Source organism: Miniopterus schreibersii (assembly GCF_964146895.1).
Source record: "Miniopterus schreibersii genome assembly, chromosome: 4".
Classification (NCBI taxonomy): Eukaryota; Metazoa; Chordata; class Mammalia; order Chiroptera; family Miniopteridae; genus Miniopterus; species Miniopterus schreibersii.
In genome coordinates, this window is record NC_138105.1 from 36,082,425 (window position 1) to 36,089,544 (window position 7,120).

Genomic DNA, 7,120 nt, shown 5'->3' on the forward strand with positions numbered 1-7,120 from the left:
CGTGAATGGTGCTGTTTTGAGCCTCTTGCTTTATTACATGTAGGCCAGGTAAAAATCTGAAGTTTTTAAATAAAGTTATAAAATAATTGTGCAAGAATATAGTATAAGTCAAAATTCAAAGCAAAGTTCACATGCAAAAGTACGATTTATCAATGCTGGTAAGAAACACCATTGTCTTCTCTAATTAGTATATTCAAATATTATATTCAATGAACAATAAACATTTCTTAATTTTTAAAGTATTTGCTGTGTATTTGCCATGCCCTGGGGAAAGTTTGAGCTCAGTACCCATAAAATAACACAATTCTAAAATTCCAAATGTTTAACTTGTTAAAAATAACTTCACTTTCTATTTCATTTTTAGTACTATCAGTAAATATAACTGTATTGTCTGGCAACAAATCTGCTAAGAACAATGTAATAACACATATTTATATTGACTATCTGCCCATCTGATTTTACTCTGCTATAAATCTGCAAATAAAAATCTGTTGAGTATTAGAACATCTTCTTTACGAGTTATTTTTATCATGGCTTTTATTAAATTTTACCAAGTACTTGATGCCCATAAATATTAATGTGAAGTTTACTCACACTTTTAAGAGATTCTTGTAATGAATTATATTGATTTAGACAGACTTCTCAATACATTAACTTTATAGTATTTAATGTGGGTAGATATAGAGGTTAAGATGTGCTATTCACAGAACAATAGGGGTTGAGAATCATTATCTAAATGAATAAAATAAAGTGAATTTTAAAAATATTACACACATAATATGGCTCTGAACTAAAAAGAGGTGGAGAGGGAGCATTAGGAAGAGAGTACTCAGAAAATATCCCGGTAGCAATATTTCTGTACATTTTTTTAATACGGGGAGAGAAAAAAAGAACTCTGATCTTAACTGCTATTTCAATTTAGAAGTTGCACTTAATGCCCTGGAGGAAACAAAGGAAGGTAAACATCTAGAGAATAAATAATCTTAGAGATCAGAGCTATGAACATGAAAGGTATGTATGTAGCAAAAACAAAACAAAACAAAACAAACAAATAAAACAAACAATTGACTTTACTGAAGCAATTCAACCATGGAAGGAGGAATGTATTTTTAACAGTGTGTTATGGAAACTAAAATGTGCTTTAAAATAATATTGATGAAGATGTTCTATTTTAAGTATTCTTTGAAGAATTACAAATTCAGAAATATTTATCGATACAATAACATCTCTATCATTTGTAGCTAGTTTTACATAATCATGCTTAAGTTAAACAGATAGCAATATTTACAGATCTTTTTCCCCCAAAAAACAGCAAAATAAAAGTGAGCACATACTATGTGTTATCAGGACTCGGTTGAAATTAAGAAACATAAAATGTGACCCTCAATTCTCAAGGGCTTCATAGATTATTAAGATGTCTACTTTTTTCATAGAGTTTCATCATCTACTCTCAATAATTTTGCTGTTATCTTACTAAAATTGTAAGTTAAGAAACATTGTCAGGAATTTGAAATTAAAATATTAATAGAACATGAAAGAGTCAAGAAAATCCCCATGGCCATTGCTCCTCTGTCCTTCCTTACTCTCCAGGCATAATCAGTAACCTAAAGTTGATTTTTTTTCATTTCCATAAATGTTTTTTATGTGTTCACTCATTTATTTTTTATTTATTACTGTTTGTCTCAACAGAAAAAGAAGACAGAGATATTGATTACAAACAAATGTTTCCTTACATGTTTTCAATACATAATATATCATTGTTATCTGTCAAACATGACCAAGTACAACTTACCAGGTACTATTCAATACTCTGAAGATGCTAAACAAAGAAATTTCTCACCTCGGAAAGTTTAAAATGTACTTTATATTGTATCCTTATTACAATAAAAAACAATACATATGTAAATTTACAAAAGAATATGCATATAATTCAATATGGCTATTTAATCCATGAAGTACTAGGAAGATAATAAAATGGATGTGGCAAGATTATCTACAGTATCAAAATATTTATTATGCTTTTACTGTGCTTCCCCCTACCCCGTGCGCCTTCACTCATACATTGAGATCCATTTTTTTAAAACTCTCTCTTCATCTAAGAAGCAAATACTTGAAGATGCCTCTGACTAAATTGTGTGTCATCAAGATTCTGGTGGCAACTTTCAGAGCAAAATTTTCAACTCTTCAAAGTTTCATAAGACTTCATAAGCTTCCTAATACTAGAAAGAGTGATTGGGTTGTAGCGAAGGGTTAGGACTCAAACTAGAAAGAAGTGGGGGGGACAGCTGCCTTCCGCGGGGGAGTAAAGATGGACTTCAGGACTGGGCCTGAGTGCCTGGGCACTTTGGGGGTTCCAGTGACGCAGGCCGCAGGGGCAGTCCCCCTAGGGGTCTGTGAATATTTACATACCTCAAATTCTGCTCAGCAGCCCTGCTCAGTAACCATCCCCACAACCTCCTACTAATCCTGAAGGACTAGGACACATTTTGTACAGAAAGGGGCGTGAAAGCAGGTTCTCTCCTCTAATCAAGGTGGTTCAGGGTGGGGTAGAAACACAAAAGTGAAAAACCTGCCCTAGGTAAGTATATATATCATACTCCATCCGCCGAAAACAAAACAAACAAAAATGCGCCACCCTGGAGATGAGCGTAGCTATGTTATATCACTGTATCTAGGCCTTGCCTCCCTAAAAGTAGGAAACTTTCAACATGTCACAGAACTTATTGACTCCTAAAGAGAATAATTTTTTTTCTGAGTTTTATAATGCAAAATTCTGGGAGTTTGTGTGTGTGTATGTATATATGCATGTGTGGTGGGTTTTTTTTTCAGCTTTCTTGAGGTATTATTGACATAAAATAGCAACATATTTAAGATGTATGATGATTTAATATATATACACATTGTGGAAAATTGAAAAGATTTCCCCCGCTGAGATAACATAGCCATCATCTCACCTATTTATCTTTTTGTTTGTTTGTTTGGGTGAGAACCTTTAAGTTCTACTCACAGCAAATTTAAATTATACAATACAGTGTTATCAACTATAGTCACCATGCTTGACATTAGACCCTCTGCTCTTATTTATCTTATAGCTAAAAATTGCTATCCTTTTACCAACTTTTTCTTATTTCACCCGGTCCTCAGCCCCTGTCAACCATTTTTCTGTTGTCTGTTTCTGTGGGTTTGACTTTAAAGAAAATGTTACATAAAAGTGATAACCTACAGTATTTACCATTCTCTGTCTGGGTTATTTCACTTAGCATAATATCTTCCAGTTTTATCAGTGTTTTTGCAAATGCCAGGATTTCCTGTTTTTTTTAAGGCTGAATAATATTCCATTGTATATATATCTATATTGTACTTTTGAAAATTATTTATAAAATGCATTCTCTCATAGTTTAAATAGCTTCCTTAATAAAATTTTTAGTAAATAATATTGTAAATATTATACAACAGAAAATAATTAAGAAACTATAGAAATATTAGAAAAATGCAAAGCCTTGAGGGCAGGGGAAGCTTTTTGAAAAACTGGAAGCTAAACCCTACTAATATTTTCCACCCAAACTGTAGCAGGAACAGTGAAGGGAAACTGTGTGGAAACTTGACAGATGATGTCTAAGCATTACAAACTGGTAAACTGGTGTCCAAAGTAGGGAGGGAGGGAGTGGAGGTTTCCAGTCAGTTGGTCTAGTTTTTGACGAGTAATAACAAACATTTGTTCAGTGCATACTTTGTGCAAATTATTTTTCTAAATGTTTTACATGTAATAAGTCATTCATCTTCACACTGTTCCTTTAAAGTAATGACTATTATTGTTTTCATTCAGAGAATTATAGAATTGAGTCACAGAGACATGACAACCCGCCTAAGACCATAGAGCAAGTATGTGAGGGAACTAGTGAGGCCTTAAAAATGTTCAAAGAAATCACACTGGATTAAAAGTAAAGCATTCTTCAAATTGCCATGATGGTATAAAACACAGTTTTTCTGTTTAATTGCAATGGAAGAGAAGCAACCTCACATATATGATTAAAATTTCCAGCAATTCAGGAGGTATTTGCTAAGGAGTACAACTTAATGTAGAAAGATAAAAGAACTGCAGATTTTCTTGGATCTTAATGTTATGGAGAAATCCATACATAAGGAATATAAACCAATACACCAATATCAGATTTTGGTTTTTCTTCTTTTTAAACAATTTTTTAACCCTCACTCAAGGACAAGCTTAGGGAGTGGAACAAAGAGAGAGAGAGGGAGAGAGAGAGAAACATCGATGTGAGAGAGAAACATTGATCCAGTGACTTCCATACATGACCTGATCAGGGATCAAACCAGCAACCTTTCAGCACACAGGGCAATGTTCAACAAAATGAGTCACTCTGGTTGGGCGATTTTTATTTTTAAGAGTTGAATTTGTATATCTACACAAGTGGCTTACTGTGAGATATTATTTTAAGAACAGAGAGTGAGGGAGGGGCTACCTCACAATAAAATAAATGCTCATTCAGCCTACTTGGAAACTTGAGGGAGTACTGAGATCCCTCACTTTCAGCTTCAATGTTGTGAATATGACCATGCTCAAGGATTTTTTTTTCAAACCAAATATCCTGTGATTTATATACTGCTATAGGACTTCTCTGCTTAAGGGTAGGATTGAAAGTTAATACATCATATGATAGAAACTTGCCATAACATAGCGATTATAAATCTTTTAGGTTTCTGTTCATAAATAAAGATTTATGAGCAAGAGTTACATTTTTCTTTTCTTTCATGTATAAATTAGCCCTAGGTTTTTATGAATAATTCAATATGAAAAATATCATCTTTCAAAGCTATGGTAAATAGTAAACTTGTGTGTGATTTTATGCAAGTGTGTCTATGTGTATAGCTAAATAACACAAGGTCTAACATGGGTACAAATTAGAAAAGCTTGTGTTAATGTTTTCTAAACTTTTGAATATGTTATTAAAATATTATGTCAAAATACATCTTGTAGTTTTAAAAGACCACCTGTAGTGCAGGGTGATTTGTGAAGTAAAGATTTTAATTATGTAAGATACTTAAATAATGATTTACATGGTATATTTCTGTTCCCATGTAGTTTACAAATCTGCAGAGAATAAGCACAAATATTTTTAAAATAACATTTTCAATTTAAGTGAAGGCTGTATCCTTTGAGGTACTGATTAGACATACTGCCAATTCTCCTGAAATAAAAAGAATATTAAGGACTGCAAAACATTGGGAATCATCCCAATCCATCTAATATTGTCCTTAAAATTCTTTTTGACTTACAAGAAAATACTTTCAAATTTAGGTCAGATCTGGAATACATTTAAAACATTCGTATAATATAATAAATTCCTTCTCTTTTGGCAAACACTCATTAGTACACTGTCCAAAATTCTTACTAAGTGTACTAAATATTTTACACCCACAAATTTAGGACATTTTACTAGAAGATGAAAAATATTAAAGGACATGTTCTTAATTTTGGTTTTATTCTCTGCTCTAAATTACCTACAATAATGAATATTTCTAATTTTTAGAAAATATCACAAAATACTGTTGCAATGAATTTTCAAGTCAGCGTTGCAAGCAGGCCGTGAGCACGGGATTTGTGACCCTTCAAGACTGCTGTGGAATTCTTCCTGTGGGTACTGATAGCATTTCTGAGCTCAGTTTCTTCATTTATAAAATAAATATAACAAAAATACTTATCTTGTTGGGACAGCTAAAAAAAAGGGGAGTCAGTGGAAGTCTACCGCTTTGCTCAATAGCACTAAATAATTACCAAATACTTAACATTAAAAATTAAATTATTATTATTATTATTATTATCCCTTTTCTGGAAAAACTAGGTAAGTAACTTTTGTAGATACTGATGGCAAAGAGTAAATTGATATCTTTGAACATTTTTTTGCTTTTTTTCAGTTTTATTACGATATCATTGACATAAAACATTGCTTAGTTGAAGGTGTACAAATAAAATATATATTATTATTATATTATATGTAATATAATATATATAGAGGGAGAGATGAATTATCACAATAAGTTTAGTTGACACCCATCACCTTGCAGTTACAATGTTTTTCTTGTGATGAGAACTTTATGATATATTCTCTTAGCAACTTTCAAATACGCAATTGTTTTTGCTATTAATAAGAATAATAATTATAACTGTAATAGCATTATTAACAGTGATAATATTTGGCCTTCATTAAACAGTCTGGAAAGGTATATTCCCTACCTTGTTTCACTGAACCATTACAGTCAACTTTTGCAGTAGATTATATTATTTCCATTTTACAATAAGACAACAGAAATTTAGAGATAAAGTGGTAAAAGATAAAGGAATTGGATTTAAAGCATAGTAAATCTCCCTACAGTATTTGATTTTAACAACTAAACTATTCTGCTCCCTTCCATTAGTTGTATTGTGTGCCTGTACACACACACCTATACATGTACACACACACACACACACACACACCCCAATATCGACTTTCAACTGATTATATGGCAGATTGAGAGAGAGGGGAAAATTTTTTAAGATTTTTATTGAAGGTTACCTGTATGAATCCCTCATTTCACTTACTATCCACCCCCAACCAGCACTTCCTATTCCAGCGGTAAATGTTTTAATAGCCTGGGTGGGGTTGGGAGTGGTGGGAGGGCGCCTCTGATTTATAGTTTTGCTGACTTCCAATTTCTTCAGTATAAAATACTCTCAGTGTGGTCTGAAACAGCCTTCAAACTTCCTAAAACATAATAATCAATTAAAAACTGATTCCAGTAAACTGGTATGAACCAGCTCCAAATTGTTGCTGCATTACCCTGCTGCTTTTTTTTTTTTTTTTCATTAAAATGCTCACTGTCACTTAACATATTCTATACTTAATGGTTACTTTTTAATTATTGTATCTCCACACCAGCTGCTTACTAGAATGTAAAGTCAACGAAATAATAAAAATAGAAGTTTCAGTAGATTTCTTCTTTTTCTTAAAACTTTGCAAAAATACAGATTAATTTACCAATTAAACACTTCCGCTCAATGTCAGCAAGTCTGTAATGGATTTTTGCAATAAAAATGTTTTATGTTGAAAAAATATGCACC